The sequence below is a fragment of the Choristoneura fumiferana genome, chromosome 24 (assembly GCF_025370935.1).
Source record: "Choristoneura fumiferana chromosome 24, NRCan_CFum_1, whole genome shotgun sequence".
NCBI lineage: Eukaryota > Metazoa > Arthropoda > Insecta > Lepidoptera > Tortricidae > Choristoneura > Choristoneura fumiferana.
The window spans coordinates 1,715,429-1,734,906 of NC_133495.1; the positions used below are offsets into that span (position 1 = coordinate 1,715,429).

The 19,478-nt window shown below is 35.1% G+C and overlaps 2 long non-coding RNA genes across 2 annotated transcripts; one reads left to right on the forward strand and one right to left on the reverse strand.

Moving 5' to 3' along the window:
- Positions 1–2,248: 2,248 nt before the first annotated feature.
- On the reverse strand, positions 2,249–14,548 carry LOC141441614 (uncharacterized). Its single transcript, XR_012452822.1, has 4 exons — positions 14,348–14,548; positions 14,043–14,258; positions 11,562–11,789; positions 2,249–4,412 (listed from the first exon to the last, which is right to left on the reverse strand). It is a non-coding gene; the product is annotated as an uncharacterized lncRNA (long non-coding RNA).
- Positions 14,549–14,638: 90 nt separating this feature from the next.
- On the forward strand, positions 14,639–18,980 carry LOC141441569 (uncharacterized). The gene is made up of 4 exons (XR_012452814.1): positions 14,639–14,876; positions 17,338–17,565; positions 18,274–18,386; positions 18,474–18,980. It is a non-coding gene; the product is annotated as an uncharacterized lncRNA (long non-coding RNA).
- The last annotated feature ends 498 nt before the right edge of the window (positions 18,981–19,478 follow it).

Below are 19,478 nucleotides of genomic sequence, written 5' to 3' on the forward strand. Positions count from 1 at the left end.
AATTAGGTTGTGTTTGTGTTCTTAAATACCTTTTTATTGTGCCCAGTTAAAAGTTACGACTGCAATGCCAATTAATAGTACATTGTGTCTTAAGGGCGGTATATACGAACGAGAGTCTATTAGAAGCCCGAAGTCCAAGACTGAGGGCATTAATGAGTCGATGTTCATAATTCTAGTACCGCCCGTGCGACATACAATGTTTACATCCCATTTGCAAGTACAATTGTATATTTGTAAAAGTAAAACTTATATTTTTCAAAAATTGCCGATACCGTTGACTGCGGTCTTGGCAGTGCCAGCTCTACCTCCACAGCATGTACCCGACGTGTACGCGCTCCTACTGCAGCGCGCACACGGGGCAGCAGCATACCATGCAGTAACAAACTCAGTTACGACCTTGGGCTTCATGACAAGAAATTAGTACGGGCAATGACTCATGCGACCGACCACGGGTTTCATGACAAGTACAATAATGTCGAGGGTTTTATTTGGAGGGTTGGAACCAGGTAGCCTGCATGTTACGACACTGTTTACGAGCAAGTGTGATGAAAATATTTTAGCGAGGTTGCATATTATTTAGATAATTTAATATTGGCTGTTTTGCTGTTAATATGTGAATTTCTTCTAAAACGTCAAACGTCAAAGCGCAACTGACAAATACGAATTATGAGTAGAGCAAGTGTAGAGTTAGATATAAAGTAGAATTACTGACTTAGCAAATACACGAATATGTTTTTAAAATAATGAAGGTATTCAAAAATAAATGCCAGCAACTAACTTAAAATTAAAAAATTTTTGGCGTGTCTGAGGATTTCAGTTATTTAATTAACACCTTGTATAAAGAACTTATAAATACACGCTTGTTCTTTTCGACCTAGTAAAGGGTTACCCTTTCGTTTCGGCAAAGTCGTACACAAAATCTACCCAGTTTGCCAGGTTCAGTGAAATGATGTCGGCTCCTCAGTCCTATAGGCGAGTTAACTCGTTCACAGAAATTATGCTCATACGCCCGAAAGACGATTTAACTCGGCTAGGTAAAACGCTCTGAAGAGCCGGTTGACGAGATAACTCGTTTGTTAAAATTGTCAAAATGATACTATAGCAACTAGGTATGAATCAAGTCAAGGCCAAGAGTACGGGACACAAAGTATCCGGCTCCGGAAGTAATTTCCGATTGCCCTCATTGGCTGTAGTCAAAAAATTTGGAAACGGGTATAGTCGGCTACCGAATCTGAGAGCTTATCGCACAAAACGAGTTAACTCGACAGCCGGGGTGAAAGGGTTAATCTTGAGAACATCTGCCCCCGTCGCCGTCTTGGGATAACACTACTATACTTGGTTTGGATAGGTATTTAACTAAATGTAAACAAACTTCAGCTGCCAGATTTGGTACACTCAAGGATTTTTAACATTTTACTTATCTATCATTGTAATACAAACTAGACTAGTGTATTTCAATACAGAAAAGTAAATTTTTTAGATAGTTTAATGGGAATTTCAATATTTATGACACCGATTGATGCCGTTTTGTTTACATTTAGTTAAATACCTATCCAAACTTAGTCAAAATAATCTTATGTTTTGTCAAACAATTACAGTATATCGAATATACAAACTGAGACATGGATGCACAGAAAAACCAGAAACAGAGACCAGCGCTGGAATCAAACCCAAGTCCTCATCATTCCGTGCTGCGTGCACGCCCCTACACCCCTACACTACCACTGCAGGAGTACAGACACGAATTTCTTCTATGCACCCATATCTCAGGTTGCTTATTTCTACAACGCTACTTAAGCAACAGCACTAGCGACATCTATGTTTCGCTCTCATCGAGAGACGTAACACACTTTCGGAACTAACCGCTCACCCAGACAAGAGATGTCGCTCATGTCGCTACTAAGCAGTAAGCAATCAAATATGATTGGTTATTTGGATCTCTTAGTTTTTTTTTTAATTTCTACTCCAAATTACAAAAAAAAAAACAAAAGGACTCAAAATAACCAATTATTAATTACAGTATAATTCTGATTTACATTACGATTCTGAGTATGACAGTATAATTCTGATTAACAAAATTAATCGACCTAACTAATATTATGAGAAATCTAATTATGATTGTAATTGGTATGTCAAATAGGAGAAAGGAACGTAACATTAAAACTTATTTTTTATATGTTTTGTGTTTGTTGTAATATGTTTGAGCTGCCATTTTCATAAGATCCTCCCCATTATACGTTATTTTCCTTCTAATATCCTATTTATTGATCTGCACCAGCTATAAATTATAATATTTATGGATGTATCAACAAAACAATCCTTCACGTCATCTTTATGATTTATGCAATCCATAAAATTGAAATCAGCAACTATATCTATGAAGGCTTTAATTCTTTCCTTGAGATTTGGTTTGTAACATTCCGTATTTAAAAATGTAACAGTTATATTTTGTATTTCTTGAAAATATGCTACTAAGTTTTCGGAAGGATAGCAAAGCCACTTTTTATTTGTTGTATACTCTTTGGCTCTGATATATTTGTACTGTTCGCTATCTGGATTACCTTTTAATGTATTCATGCAACTTCTGCACCCTTTGACTACTTTCTGTAGACATTTTGACAATGCCCACCCGCAGACATAAATTCTTTGATCAGCCCCTGGTTTTGCAATACTTGTTACGTTTTGCATAATTTCCAGAGGCTGATCAATTACAATGTTTTGGGTCTGCGGGGAGCCGACTTTTTCTTTATTTTTGATGAAAAAGGACAGCGACTGTAGGCAGTCGTTTACATCCTCTTCACAATTTGACTGAATGGAATGATTGCTGCTAAAATTGTTTAGCAATAGCGTTTTAAATGCTCCCTCAAACCCAATGCAATTGGGAGCCACATTTCTAGCGCCTAAGCTTCTAATACTCCCGAATAAATTTTCAATTGGGTCTTGATTGAAGTTTCTTGTAAGCATTGTATCAATCGAATACTTTTGGTGCAAAAGTTGCCAAATGGTTTTAAAGCCTTCAATGGTTTTTATCAAATTATTTACAGTCGGCACAGATCGTTCAATTTTATGAATGTTACTTCTTAGAACCATAAACTTAACTGTTTTTAACATTTTTAATGACTCTTGCCACAACTCGTGGTGAGGAGAACCCCGCTTTACAGCCGCTCTGTATTTCTTTCCATTAATCACCGAAAAACTGGATGCATTAAGACTATCGAAAAGTTTATCTATCAGTACAACAAATGGAATCAAATTACGGCATTCTGCAGGGACACTTCCTCTCGCCACTAAATTGTCTGTGGCCACTGCCATGCTATAACTGAGGACTTGCACTGCATTCTTTACTCGCATTTTCTTTATTTTTTCCGGGTCTATATGCTCGTTTGTTAATTTCGGCAAAAGCCGCAGTTCCCCGTATGATCTGTCTGCTTCATAAATTCGCTGAATATACTCCCATTTTACACTTTTTTTTTCATTCTCGAAAGTATATGTTAATTCTTTATTTAGTAAATTATTTCTAATACCTTTTATCAAGTGTGGGGTATCAAACAGCGGGATTATTTCCTTGTCATTAATAATTAAAACATCATTTCTCCATTCTTTCCCTGCTTGAAAGTATGCAGTTTTAGCATCTGCAACTAAACTATTTATTGTGCTCACATTTATCGAACTCTGGTCGCACACAGTTGCTATTAAATTAAGACCAGTAGCTTGTACATTAGTGGCCACATCTTTTAAAATTTCTTTCAATTTATGAGTTTTTAAAGCTTGTACAAAATAATAAGCTACTGGTTGCTTAAATTTTTTTTGGATGCCTTTGACCATGAAGACCAGTACATGGTTTGCAAAAAGTTCTGTTTTATCATTGTTCCCAAAATTTTCAAACCCAACAAGATCGTCTGTGTACATATTATAGTGAATTTGAGGAGAAATTGACATTTCATCAAAAATTAACGTACACAGACGATCTTGAATAGGCATTTTGGATACAGTATTTTTTAGTTCTTTAAATAATATTCTATTTATCCCTGGAGACAATTTTACTTGGGCAAGCAACGATTTTAGTATTTTTTTAGACGGTAAAGTGAAAAACTTGCACATCAATTTGTATGCTTTAGGACTTCTTTTAAATATTGATAGTGACAATATTTTTTCTTCTTGAGTGAATCTACGCCCCTTTTTTTTCTTCTTCCCTTCGATACATTGCATTCTTGTAAATAATTTGGCAGCCTCCGGAATGCTTCCAGTTAATTTGTCAAAATGACTTTTTATGGACCACTTTTGTTGTTGCTTGAGATGTAATTTAAAACTTTTGACTTTTTGTCGCAGTCTTCGTAGCTCATTCTGGTTTTGCCGCTCTTTTTTCATGTGCCTTGAAAGATTTGTTTTTTGTAGAAACTCAAAAGTTTTATCTGAAAACAAAAAAAAAGACAATCTGAGATTTATTTTTCATACTATTGTTGTGTGTATTTATACAGTAGATTGCAATCTGTTTTCTATTATGTACCATCAGTCATCACCATCACCAGCATCATCATCATCAACATCACCACCACCGTTATTATCATCATCATCATTATCATCAATCACAAAATCACAACGGTATATATTTCTTATCTGATTTAAATTATTTTAACTTTTTAGTTTTTTAATTCACAAGTAAAAAAGCTTGTTTTAAAAAAGATTTAGTATTTTTGATGCGAAATTTACAACGGCGTAGTCGTACTTGTAGCAGCGTTTTCCAGCTCCATCATAAGACCCTGGTTACCATCTAGTACCAAAGTATAGGTCAAGACGAATCAAACGAGTCCAAACTCGATGGGACTGTGTCATTTATTGACCGAGTTCCTATGGCCCCTTCCAGCTCCAACAACAGACCCTGGTTACCATTTAGCGCCAAAGTACAAGACAAATCAAACGAACCCAAACATGATGGGTTTGTGCCATTTCATTGCGTGGTTCTTATGGCCATGGCCACCTTCCAGCTTCATCATCAGATCAGCTCCATGTCATAATAATAAATAATAAATAAATATCAAGGGACAATTCACACCAGTTGACCTAGTGCCAAAAGCTTGTGTTATGGGTACAAAGCAACGGATAAATCTATATATATAAAAGAAGAAACTGACTGACTGACTGACTGACTGACTGACTGACTGACTGACTGACTGACTAACTGACTGACTGACTTATAGATCAACGCACAGCCCAAACCGCTGGGCCTAGAAACTTGAAATTTGGTACAGGGGTTCTTTTTATAGCGTAAATGAGCACTAAGAAAGGATTTTTAGAAATTCATCCCCTAAGGGGGTGAAAAAGGGGGGTGAAGTTAATATGAAATTTTCTCATTACTCGACTTAGAAGTATGAAAATAGGTGTAAAAGTTTTCGGTTACAATTAAAAATTAACTGTGTAAGTGGAATGGATAAAATTCCCCCCTAAAGGGGTAAAATGGGGGGGTAAAGTTTCTATGAAAATTTTCTCATTTACGTTGTTTTATTTTAGTTGGTACGAGTTATGAATGATTAATTACGTACGTAGGTTGATTTTTACCCTTCTTAACCGTGGTCCGGTTGTGTAGTCCGGCCAGCCGGACTGTGGAAAATTTATTTTTTCCGTGATACGGTTAACCGCTCCAAGGAAAAAAAAAGAAATAGTTTCAGCTGTCACCCGGACCATGGAAAATCTTAACCACTTGTAATAAATGCATAATGTAAGCACATTTGAAACTGTAGAATGAATGAAAATTATTGCTTTCCGCATAACGTTCACAATATCTTGCGTATGTGCTTGACTAACATTTTCACAAACATTTGGTGCCTCTGTCAGGATCTCCCAAGTACCAGCTGCCAAATGCTCGCCGCACACACGAGTGTTTTGTGGTATATAAAAGTTCAAGTCACACAGTAAGCGTACCCTTACCATGTCGGGTATCATTAATAAAGGCGTATTAGGACACCCGATAAATATACAATGATTTATATTTTTGTACGCTCGTACCAGACTCATTTTCATACAACGTCAACCACTAATCTATGAACGTCAATAACAAAGTTGAGTGAACAAGGACATTATTGACAATAATAGCTTTTAAAGAGCGTCCAATGCTCCTAGTCCATTAGGTGAGCAACAAGGTTATATATATATGTATATGTCCCACGGCTATGCCACATGGAGGGAAAGTACCTTGAATATTGTAGATGGAACCTTTTGCTGAAAGAAGACATTATTTTAATTTTAAAAACAATTTAAACTGCATTCATAGATTTTAAAATAATTACATGGTTGAACCGGGAATCGAACCCGCTACACGAGAAAAATAATTACCCTGTAGCTTTATCATACCGATCGAAAGGCTTCATCATAAGGATTATTTTTTGTTAAATAACATAGTGTCAGAAATAAAAGGAAGACCATGAATTTTAACATTGTATGTGAAATTTTGTTCAGAAGAAATGAAAAGCTGACATTGTCGTAAGGACATAAAACTGTCATTATCATAAGTACCTCTTACTAATAAATCAGTACCCACTTGAGAAGTACGCATCATTTCCCTATTATAATTAAGTGCATGATAAAATTTCCCTTCCCTTCCCTTTAAACTCCAAAATGTGCACCATCTGTCTAAAACAACGTAGATGTATGTTAATTGTTACCCCAAATTTAACGCGAGCGAAGCCGCGGGCAAAAGCTAGTCTCTGTATATATATAAAAGAAGAAACTGACTGACTAACTGGCTTATAGATCAACGCACAGCCCAAACGCACAGGCCTAGAAACTTGAAATTTGGTACAGGGGTTCTTTTTATGATGTAAGTGAGCACTAAGAAAGGATTTTTAGAAATTCATCCCCTAAACGGGTGAAATAGGGGGTGAAGCGAAGCCGTGGGCAAAAGCTAGTATAATTATATAGATAGATACATACTTATATTAAACACCCAAGACCCGAGAACAAACATTCGTTTTTATTATACAAATATATGCCCCGACACGGGAATCGAACCCTTGACCTCAAGCTTCGTAGTCAGGTTCTCTAACCACTAGGCCATCTGGTCGTCAACAAATATTGCATTGTCATCTGATTTACACATACATGCAAAATCTCAGCTCAATCAGAAACCGGCAAGTGGATCAAATTTAAGTTGCAAGTTTATTGTAAAAAAAAAAAAAACATTTTAATACAAGCTTTAGTTCTTTGCTGACTGTACTGTTTATCGACTTTACTTGCATTGCACCCAAACTAAATTTGCATACCAAAGGACCATGCGTCAAAATGGACCAAAAACCAACAGAGCTGAGAATTAGGTCACTAAAAAGGTCTGCTTATTTACTTTATTTTGTTCTATCGGCACATAGATAAATTCTATTGCATAACCCAGATATACATACATTATAAATATCTATGAAAAACTGTGTTTTTCTTGGTGAATATCGGCAGAACCGTTTACCTTTACTTGCCCGAATTTCACTTACCGTACAGTCGCCATCGTAGCGGCCAAGGTGTCCAAATATTTCTGAGCAAGACCAAATTTCAATAAATTCTGCACACTATAAATACCATTTATATCATAGCTATTGCAATTCCAAAAATATGTAAGCACTCTTTTTTTTTCAATAACTTCTTTACATACGACCAGCCAAAAATATCTGATCACACAAGACATCAAATGTATCTAAGCAATAAAGGCGTCCACAAATATCTGCACATTAAGGCAAAATATACCTTTAAGCTTTGAGTTAAGGTTGAATATTTCAAAGCATGTCTGTCTTTATTTAAATACCGAGTGGCACAGAGCTTTGCCTAATATTCTCTATTAACGAAGTGAACAGTAGATCCTTCGTTTAGACAAACTGAGGCCGTATTGCCTACAAAACGTATTATTGTATACAAAAGCTGTCATTTCATTGCGATCGCGAGCATCAGAACAGAAACGTTAGGCAATACGGCCTCTGGACAAATTGTAAAGCCAATTTCATATTTTAAAGTTTTTGACAATTCACGAGAAGAGTAACGTAACGTCAAACGGTAGGTATATAGTCATCCGCATGGGTCATCCGTTGCTTTTAACAGTGGGGAATAAGCGAAATGTCAGCTATTCGGAACGCTTGATTTCTGTCACCGAGCCTTATCAAAACTTGACAACTAGTATAAGTCTGGCCTCCAATTACGAATGATAACAAGAAAACTTAGGATCAAGTTGTATTAGTTTACAATAGTCTACATAGGTCTGCAAGACGTGCTGTGAATATACGTGCAGTTTTGTCCGCAATTTTCGATTTTACCAGAGGCTACTATAACATATAGAAAATTGACAGCCTCCGTTCAGTCGCTATCAGATATATCGGGGCGACCAAAGTGCTCACAATTATCTGAACACGTCTCGATTGTTGAGCCATTAGAGTATATTGTTAGAAGTTCTCAAACCGCCAGAAGGCTCCTAAATTAACTTAAAAACTACTGTCGTAGACAACAACCGGAATCAATGAGTAACCGTGCCTTTCAAAACACGAGAGCTAGAGCTTGTCTAAGCTAAGATGACGCATGCATTATTCAACTATATTAGTTCATTACGACTAATAAGACAGATTAGATTATTAGATTTGCTGTCTTACTAGCCATAACGAACTGATTTAGTTAAGTGAAGCATGCGTCATCTTAGTTTAGACAAACTCTACCTCAGTAACCACTCAGTGGTCCCCCATCCAAGAGTTGATGCGGCTCGCGAGTGGCGCTTACGCGAGCGGGAGCCGCGTGTACGGTAGTGTCTTATAACTCATTTTTATAAATAACTCTTTATAAGAATGTACTTAGCAAAAAGTAAACCACGAAGGCTTGCCAATTAAGTTAAAAAAATACGCCCAAAATAGAGTTCCGTAGCCATAACGAAAAAATTAAGTAATATTTTTCTAAGGATTTCGTATTTTATACGGAATCTTTCAAGCTTAGGTATATTTTATACCTTAGGCTGCTATTTAAAACTACTAAAAATTCTCAAACAAACTTAACCGATATAGTTTTCCTTGAAAGTTTGATAAATTTACTACCATTCTTTCAAATTTTTCCACCCACTAGTGTAGATTTTAGAGGGGGGGGGGGACGCTCGATTTTAATGAAAATTTGCACTTTAAAGTTTAATATTTCGCAAAAAAATCAACTTATCAAAAAATCGTATAGGGTTGGATAAAAAAAAACACCCCCACTTTACGTCTACGGGAGCTACTCTAAAAAAAAATTTTTTTTTTTAGTTTTTATTGTACCTACACCATTTTGTCAGCATAGTTTACATATATATCAGTGCAAAATTACAGATTTCTAGCATTGATAGTCCCTGAGCAAAGCCGCGGACGGTCAGACAGATAGACAGACGGACAGACAGACATGGCAAAACTATAAGGGTTCCGTTTTTGCCAGTTTAGCTACGGAACCCTAAAAAAGAGCTTTTGTCCCGATATGCAGACTGTAACATTTTAAGAGCAAGAGAAATGAAAAAATATTTTCAAGGTTTTAGTAGTCGGTTCCATTTTGTTATTTTATATTTTTTATCGGGTTTACTTTTCTGTTAAAATTTTTCTTTATTTCTCATTTTTAGTGATTCGCACTCAAAGTACATCTCCAACGATTCCATTAAGCCCAAACACGGCTTAGTTACGTTATTTTATAACAAGAGTTCCGTTGCCTACCTTCCGGCTTCAGCAACAGATCAGTTCGAAAGAATCATTCACTTAAAGCTTCTTCTTAGTCGCTTGTATATTAATCATGATCATTTAGACGCGCGAGCATTGGTTAGCTTTGACGAGTTCCATTGGCCACGGTCTTCTTGATCAGGTCCAGTTTACCAAATGATAGGTTTCTGAATGTAAATTCTTATCCTAATGCTAAAAATGCTAAAATCGCTATAGGTGTGCCCATAACAATTGAGGTTTGCCCTCGATTTCCCTAGAATCCCATCATCGGATCTTATCTTGGTGACAATGGAACCACCTCAGAAGAGTACTCTTTCAAATAAAAAAATAATTTTGAAAATCGGTCCACAATTGACTGAGTATTCGGTGAACATACATAAAAAAAATACAAACATTTTAAACGTTAAACGTAGCAAGTGAAATTAATCCCTCTGCCGTTTCTGATAAGGCTTACATTTACATTCACATTTGAGTTTAACTGGCAAGCACGTGTGAAATTGTGGAGTTCAGCTGTCAAGTGTCAAGCGTTATGGAGTTTTGCCGCTAGCGAAATTAGATTGTAATGAAGTAAAGACTAGGTTCAAATTTCGTCACCTATTCTTTCAATTCGTTTGTGTGGTGGGATCAGTTTTCTCTACGTACACGTAAATATTTTTTTTAATTATGGAGTAGGCTGCTAGGTAAATTTAACTGTAATTAAGTAAAGACTAGGTTCAAATTTCGACACGTATTCTTTCAATTAATTTGTGTAGGTGATCTACACGCATGTCTCTTCTTCACTCACACTAGAAAAATCTGTCAAATTGTTGTTTAAACTATTAGCTAACCATTTATAATCCATATGACAATGACACTAGGTATATTTTGCCTTAATGTGCAGATATGTGTGATCAGATATTTTTTGGCTGGTCATATGTAAAGAAATTATTGAAAAACAAAGTGCTTACATATTTGTGGAATTGCAATAGCTATTATATAAATGGTATTTAGTGTGCAGAATTTATTAAAATTTGGTCTTGCTCAGAAATATTTGGACACCTTGGCTGCTACGAAATATTTGATGGCGACTGTACCAACAATTGCCATAAAATATATACTTAGAACCGTGCTGTTTTCAGGATTTTTTTAAATGTCATAATATAGAATATAGAATGCAGTAGGTTATGTTAGTTTTATTTAATATCAACTCTGAAGAAATTACTATTTCAGAAATAAATTACTTTATGGCATATAAAAATTCTGGAGAACGATACATTCGGGCATATTAAATTTCGGCAAACGATAGAGAACCCGGCAGAACACCTTATATTAGCTTGTATGAAATTTTGGAGAACAATGTTAAGACTACGAACATATTTTTATTTTATACACCTTGGTACCAGAGTAAATCTGTCTTAATTACCTTCCAGAATTTTTAAAGCGGGATTTATAAGAAGAACTGTCCAGGTAAAACACAGTTTCTCATAGATATTTACTCTGAATAAAACTTGAATATCTCAGCTTTGCAATTGAACTTTGTACCCATAGAATGAAATGAAGTTTGTTATGACCTATTTAATGACATAATTCTTAGCTCTGTTGATTTTTGTTACACTCCCATACAAAGTTGCCCATGGTCCTTTCCATTTCAAGTTCCACCCTGCGGAGACAATCCTGGCCGGACTACCATATCTATGCTTAACTCAATACCTGCTATAAGGACCCTTTTGCTAGGGATTGCCACATATTTTTTCAACATTCATAAATAATCCCATGCAAGTCTGAATTCAAATTATGAAAACAGATCAAGATTCAAATATGCCAAAAGACCAATCAAGTCAGGTCTAGTAAAGACCACCTTTACTTACATGATAAAAATAAAAAACATATTTTTACCTGCATCAAATTTCACTTTTCTTGTTCGAGAATGGTGCTTATCACTTGAAGTAAAACAAGTGGTTGATGAAGACCCAGATGGTATTGAAAATTCTACTGCATTATCTGCTGATGACGGTCCTGGTGTATTTGTTATATCAGCTAGAGGTCTTGATTGGAAATATTCCCTTCGAGGTCCACAATAGCTGTGGTCTGCCTCCACAACAGTAGCAATTGATTGTTGTACACCTTTAACAAATTAATATTTATTTATTATAATGTATTAATTGATCAATAAAAAATTACAACATTACAGTAAATAAATAAAAAGAACTAAAAAGTATAAAATAATTTAAATCAGATAAGAAAGTTTAATAGGTACATTGTATTAAATCTTTGCGTCTTTATCACAATTCCAATTATTATAAACAAAAACAAGAAATAAATAACCTAACCATAAACATTTAATTTTTAATACAAGCTTTTTTTGCTGACCTTACTTTTTGTTGACTGTACTTGCATTGTCACCCAAACTACATTTGCATACCAAATTTCAAGTCTATGCTATTAACCGTTAAAGAGTTCCGTCTTGCGGAGACGATCCTGGCTGGACTACCAGGATGTCACTACTAGATTATTGTATTGTCACGCAATGTACATAAGTATTCAAAATTTAGTCAAACTGACTACTGGAAGTTGGTGAAATTTAACTTGCAAGATTCTATTGCAGACAGACAGACAATGGGACAGGTGGAGCTAAAAAAAAAACAACATACAGACGAATTGAGAACCTCTAATTATATAGATAGATACATACTTATATTAAACACCCAAGACCCGAGAACAAACATTCGTTTTTTTTATACAAATATATGCCCCAACACGGGAATCGAACCCGGGACCTCAAGCTTCATAGTCAGGTTCTCTAACCACTAGGCCATCTGGTCGTCAAACAAATATTTCATTGTCATCTGATTTACACATGCATGCAAAATTTCAGCTCAATCGGAAACCAGCAAGTAGGTAAGGTGCTTTATTACATTACAATCTAGCCTATCTAGGCTAATAAGCAATTTATCTTTAACTTAACTATCTAATCAGAGTTTAATCTAAGAAAATGTCCATTGGCAGTTCTTAGTTCCTTAAGGGGAAGACACTATGTTCATGTGTTCTTTCAGCAAGTGGATCAAATTTAACTTGCAAGTTTTTGGTAAAAAAAATATTTTTAATACTTGCTTTTCTTGCTGAATATACTTTTTGTCGACTATAGTTGCATTGTTACCGAAACTTGAGTACCAAATTTCAAGTCCATGCCATTAACCATAGAAGAGTTATAACGGACTGGCCGGACTACCAGGATGTCACTACTCACTACCAGATTATGGTATTTACATAATTATGCCAAATTTCAAGTCAATCTGACTACTGAAAGTTGGTCAAATTTAACTTGCAAGATTTGATTACAGACAGACATACAACGGGGCAGTTAAAACTAAATTAAAGCTTGTAATGTAAAAAAAATAATCCAATTAATAATTCAATTATACATACAAAGAGCATAAACAAGAAATACAAAAAAAATTAAAATAAAATATCATGGGACAATTCACACCAATTGACCTAGTCCCAAAGTAAGCTTAGCAAAGCTTGTGTTATGAGTACTAAGCATTGGAATTAATATAATTATACAGTGAGATACATACTTAAATACAAATTAAACACCCAAGACCCGAGAACAAACATTCATTTTTTTCATACAAATATCTGCTCTGACATGGGAATCGAACCCAGGATCTCAAGCTTCGTAGTCAGGTAAATATAACCACAATGCCTTATTTTCTACTTCGCACATTACAGTTACCACTACTACAATAATCCTCATCATCACATTAGCCAGAAGAAGTCCTCTTACTAGAGATATAGCCCGCCACAATCATCTGCATAACAATCAGTTTTGTTTCAGCCAATAGCTTTCCACTATTTTTACCAGAATGTCTACTCACCATGTGAAAGGCTTACTATCATTTAGCCTTCTGGTATATACACAGTAACCACTTAAAAACCTAACAGCCCTAAGCACCATCAGTTGTATGAGCAATGTCCTCCTCCCGTTGCCGCTTAAGGTATGTAATTTGGTAGGCTACTATAGTTTTTATAAGAATCTCTTCAATTCTGATTCTACCTATCAACAATATTCCAACGATGGCTTATTTTTTATATGACGATATTTTACTGCTTTAGGAATTTATAGCTACTACAATAATTTCTTTATACAAGTGTATTTTATTTTAATTACAGAAATCTACCTCTACCATTACAATTTTCTTCACATAACCTTTAGTTTTTAAGTAAATTTCCTGTGATATACGGGCATACACACGGATGTGACAAAACTACAAAGGTATCATTTTTGTCATATAACCTTCAATTTCTGAGTAAAATGCCTGTATACCAGTAGGTAAACATACGAACATGAAAGTAAAAGTACAAAATATTACTTACGATGCAAATTGATTGTTGGTATAGCTGACCAAATAAGACGGCCTCCAGTTGTTTTAGTTGTAGGGTTGAAATGATGGTCACATATTCTCTTGTTTTTAAATACTTTTTTAGGGTCCTTTTCTTTTAAATAGTCGCCAGCAGCCGACACCCAAGCAGCAAACAAATCCGGGCGTTTTTCTGGGTTTGGAAACCGGTGAAGGTTTGCGCCGTGGACAACTAAAAACAAAATTAAATATTATTATATTTACTACTTCAAAGCATAGGACCTTGTTCGTACTCTCAGCAATATTGTTTCCGACACTTACCCAAAGAATCACAGCCGAAAATGCAAAATCTTTTCCGTAATACACTCATAATTGTTAATAGTTTATTAGCTTTAACTGGTTTAGTATTTTATCGCTCAATCGGAGGACAGAAAACGAAATATGCAATGAGGAGTTTAAGATAATGGCGGCTCAACAACGAAAGTGCGAATAACAGTAGTATTTTAAACTACTGTCGCGTTTTTTTTTTTTTTTAGTTACCCTATATAACTCTAGCGTCGCTGTCGTCGCTTAAATTTATGATATTTGAAGTGTACCACCCCTGACTGTGTCGATGCAGGTTTGATCAGAAAACAACCGCTAAACGCTAGTTTCTCTGTAAAAGTTCGCGTGGCGCTGCCACGAATACTCAGAATAAAATTTGAACTGATCGTTCATCCACCATTACCTCTCATATTTCGTTTTCTAGAATTTTTTTACCGTACAACGGCAAAAACTACTAGACACTGGCAAAATTGTCCTCTGATGGACAGCCATATTTTTTAAAGAAACAACAACAAATTTGAACTGTGTAAGTACTTATTACAAATTATTAATAATTGCCTCGTGAAAACCTCGTAAGTACCAAAAATTTGCATACGTAGTGTTTTTCTTTTTAATGCGGTCGTGTATCACAAGATTTTCTCATGAATAGAATTATAAAACATTTTAGAAAAATGATGTTAGATTAGGTACTTACAAGGTTTTCACACGGCGGTGATGTGCTGTTATGTTATTAGTTCAAAACTCAACACAACTATGTTTTGCTGGCTTATCCACCCCCTGAGTCAGAAGAAAAATAGGCAAATATTTATAAACTCCTTTTAAGTGCAAGTCTATGGGCGGTGGTGATCTCTTACCATCAGGAGACCCACTTGTTCATTTGCCATCCAGTTGAATAAAAAAAAAACATGTATTAAAGCTATTTTGCCTATATACCTGCTAATTTTCAAGTCTAGTACAGGACAATAGGAAAAAAATACTCACAATTATAGTTAACCTCTTTTTTTATAATTTTTGGACATTCACCAGGATTTAGATTTCTTTTCTTGTTTTGTTGTACAATCAACTATGAATCAATAGACTATCACCACCACCAAAACCAACCAGCCAGCTATCCACGAAAATATGCAGATTTTGAGTTACACAACAAATTAACATTTTTTTTGGGGATTGTTCCTGTGTGTCAGTGTTTCTGCATGTGTATCTATTTTATAACCAGTAAAACGGTTTTTTACTGGTTTTGGATGCCTATCTTTTTTGTCTTCAGTCTGTTGTAGTGCATACTTCCTGTGCCTTTCAGTTTTGTTGCCAATTGATTTGTGATTTGATAATCTGGCCTGATACAATTTGCTATATTTTACAATTTCCTGCTTAATTGTGCCCTATCTGACATGGATATTATATATATATATATATATATATATATATATATATATATATATATATATATTATATATATATATATATATAGACGACCAGAGGGCCTAGTGGTTAGAGAACCTGACTACGAAGCTTGAGGTCCCGGGTTCGATTCCCGTGTCGGGGCAGATATTTGTATGAAAAATACGAATGTTTGTTCTCGGGTCTTGGGTGTTTAATATGTATTTATGTATGTATCTATCTATATAATTATATTTATCCGTTGCTTAGTACCCATAACACAAGCTTTGCTAAGCTTACTTTGGAACTAGGTCAATTGGTGTGAATTGTCCCTTGATATTTATATATATATAAATAATAGGAATGTATCTATTTGTTCCCTAATATATGATCCCTAACATAACATTACAATACAATAACTCTTTCTACCAATCAATGATCATTCTACCAAAAAAGTTATTTAAAGAATAACCAATGCTCACAGTATATATAAACATGACATGAGCATAATCCAGCCCTCTAGCTATGTGCTCAAAAGGAGTAGGTACCTACTGTAAATAATAGTTTCTGAATATTTACTGGACTAAATAAAATTACTAGATGGTTTACATATTATAAAAAAACAACAATTTTTAAGTATGCAAATGCTTTTATAATTTAGATGAAAGAAAGCAAGGAAATAGTTTGTAAAAACATTAATTTCATATGAAATTGGGTTGATCAACTTTTTCTTGTCACTCGTTGCTATAGTTACAGTCTCCTGAGTCTCTTCAAACCATAAGTTTATAGGATTAATATTTGCCAAACATGCATTTTTGTGGTAGTTTTAAGCCCCTTCTATAATTGCTATTGGAAATGGAAAATTCATCATGGTCTTAGGAATATTGTGATAAAAAGTAGTGTATGTATTATTCCAGATGTCCTATCTACATGCCAAATTTAATCCAAATCCATCTAGCCATTTTAGCGTGAAAGGTAACAAATATACATACACACACGCACATACTCGCAAGCTTTCGCATTTCCTACTAATATTATGAATGCAAAAGTTTGTAAATCTGTTTCTTTGTTTGTTTGTTACTTCATCACGTCTAAACTGCTAAACCAATTTAGATGAAATTCGGGATACAGATAGTTTGCATCCCGGGGAAGGACATGGGATAGTTTTTATCCCGGAAAATGGCAAAGTTGTGAAAACTGAATTCTACATGGACGGAGTCGTGGGTAAAAGGCTACTTCAGTAATAAATAAAATACGAGAAATCAAGTGTAGATGGTTAATTGAGCGTATTGCCGATGATCCTACTAATATTGTAAATGCTGGCAATGTAGCAGCAACACACTTACTAACTGAGCCTTTAGCGCACGATACTGTCGCCGTCCACTTTCATATTGACAAAAATTAACTAAAATAATCATCTCATTTAAGCTATTAATCAACCGTTCTCTTCATGTAAATATAACAACCACAAATAAAATAAAAACCAATGTATGTGATTTCAGTTTCAAGATTGGTTTTTGAAATCTTTTTGTATTTTTTATATCAATTCCAAATTTTTGTTACTCATACAAGAAATACAAAAAGATTGTATATTATGTTGCATGTTTCAGAATGGACAGGTACTGCAGGGTTGCATACCATGCCTTGCAGGAAACCTAGCTGCTAAACCTTTTCCTAAAAATGGAGGGAAACGAGCAACCAAGCCTCTGGAGCTGGTGCATTCTGATGTATGCGGACCGTTGCGAGTGAGCAGCTTGAGTGGTGCGAACTACATTGTCACATTCACTGATGATTTCACCAGGAAGAGCTTCGCCTATGTGATGAAAAATAAATCAGAGGTATGTAACCGTTTCATAGAATTTAAAAATTTTGTAGAGAAACAGACAGGTTTATCAATTAAATGTCTTAGAAGTGATAATGGGTAAGAGTATATTAATAATATTTTTTTTCTGGGTTTTTTTATATAAAGAGGGGATTGTGCATCAGACTACGGTACCATACTGTCCTCACCAAAATTCTTCTTCAGCAGTCAGGTCTTCCACAGCAGTTCTGAGGAGAAGCAGTGATGACTGCTATTTATCTCAAAAATAGGTCTCCCACAGCAGCTTTAGATGGACAAATACCTGAGGAAGTGTGGACTGGGTCCAAAATCATCCTTACTCACCTCTAGTGTTTGGGTGTAAGGCTTATGCACTTGTCCCAAGTGTCAAAAGGAAAAAGTTGGATGTCAGATGTAAACCATATATTTTTGTGGGTTATTCTACAACCACTAAAGGTTACAGGTTGGCGGATCCTTTAGATCCCAGAAATATTCTCTTATCCCGTGATGTTTTATTTTTAGAAGATCAATTTTTTAATAATGGACATAATATTGAGAATAATTTTAATGATAATAATTAATTTATATTATTGAATGGTCCTAATTTATTATGTGATCATTTTAATTCGAATTTAATTAATAATAATGAAATGAGCAGTAATAGTGAGTCAGATAAGTCGGAGTTAAATAACAAATAACAGTGATATTACATCATCTATTTTTGCAGATGCTTGTGACACGAGCAACGATGAGGACAGCTCCGCTGAGTGTCCGGCAGGTGGCGCAGGTGTAGAGCCAGTGTGGTCGCCGTGCGTGGGATCAGCTGGAGGGGAAGCCGAGGTCGGCTCGTCTTCTAGTTCTCGTCCGATTCCACGATCGGTGCCGCCAAAAAGGTATACTGATTATGACTTATCTCTACTTGCTCAGGATTTACTTCTTGATGAGCCACAAACTTACAAGGAAGCTATAAGCAGTCTCAACAGTGAGGAGTGGGTAAACGCTATGAAACGTGAGTACAACTCTTTAATCGAGAATAACGTCTGAAAATTAGTGGATAGGCCCAAAAATAAAAAAAATGTAAAATGCAAATGGGTATTCAAGGCGAAATGCGACGCCTCAGGTAGTTTCCAGCAGTTGAAAGCTCGATTAGTAGCGAGGGGGTTTACACAAAAAGAAGAGGTAGATTATAAAGATACATTTTCCCCAGTTGTACGCCACTCTACTATGAAATTGTTATTTAATTTGGCTAATGAATATAATTTAAACATTGACCATATTGATGTAAATACTGCATTTTTAAATGGTAGTTTAAATGAGGTCATTTATATGGAGCAGCCACAAGGTTTCAGTGATAATAATAATAAAGATAAAGTCTGTTTACAATTTTAAAGGCTTTACAAAGGCTAGTAGAATGTGGTATTGCAAGGTAAATGACTTGTTAACTAAAATAAATTTACTCAAAGTAAATGTGAACCCTGTGTCTATTACCTTAAAAATGTTAAAGAGTTAATTATTATAGCTCTATATGTGGATGATTTTATATAATTTACAGGTCAAATAGCTCTATTATTAAGACTGTATTAAATGTTAGAGCAAGAATTCAGTATTAAAAATTTAGAGCCTGTACAAAATTACTTGAGTATTAGAGTAACTAGAGATAGAGTTAAGGTACCTATTTTAAAATTGGACCAATATATCTATGTTAAGAATGTACTCAAGGGCTTTGGTATGTCACATTGTATACACAGTACTACACAGTACCGGTCAAAGTTTAAGTTCACTCTGCGAAATAAGGTTATCATATTAAATTATGTTCAGAATATATTTTGAATTTCAAACGTTTAATTGTTCCCACGACTACCAAATAACAATAAAATACCTCTTGCAGGAAGCGTTTTATGTTATTCGGAAAATTTGATCCATTTAAATATT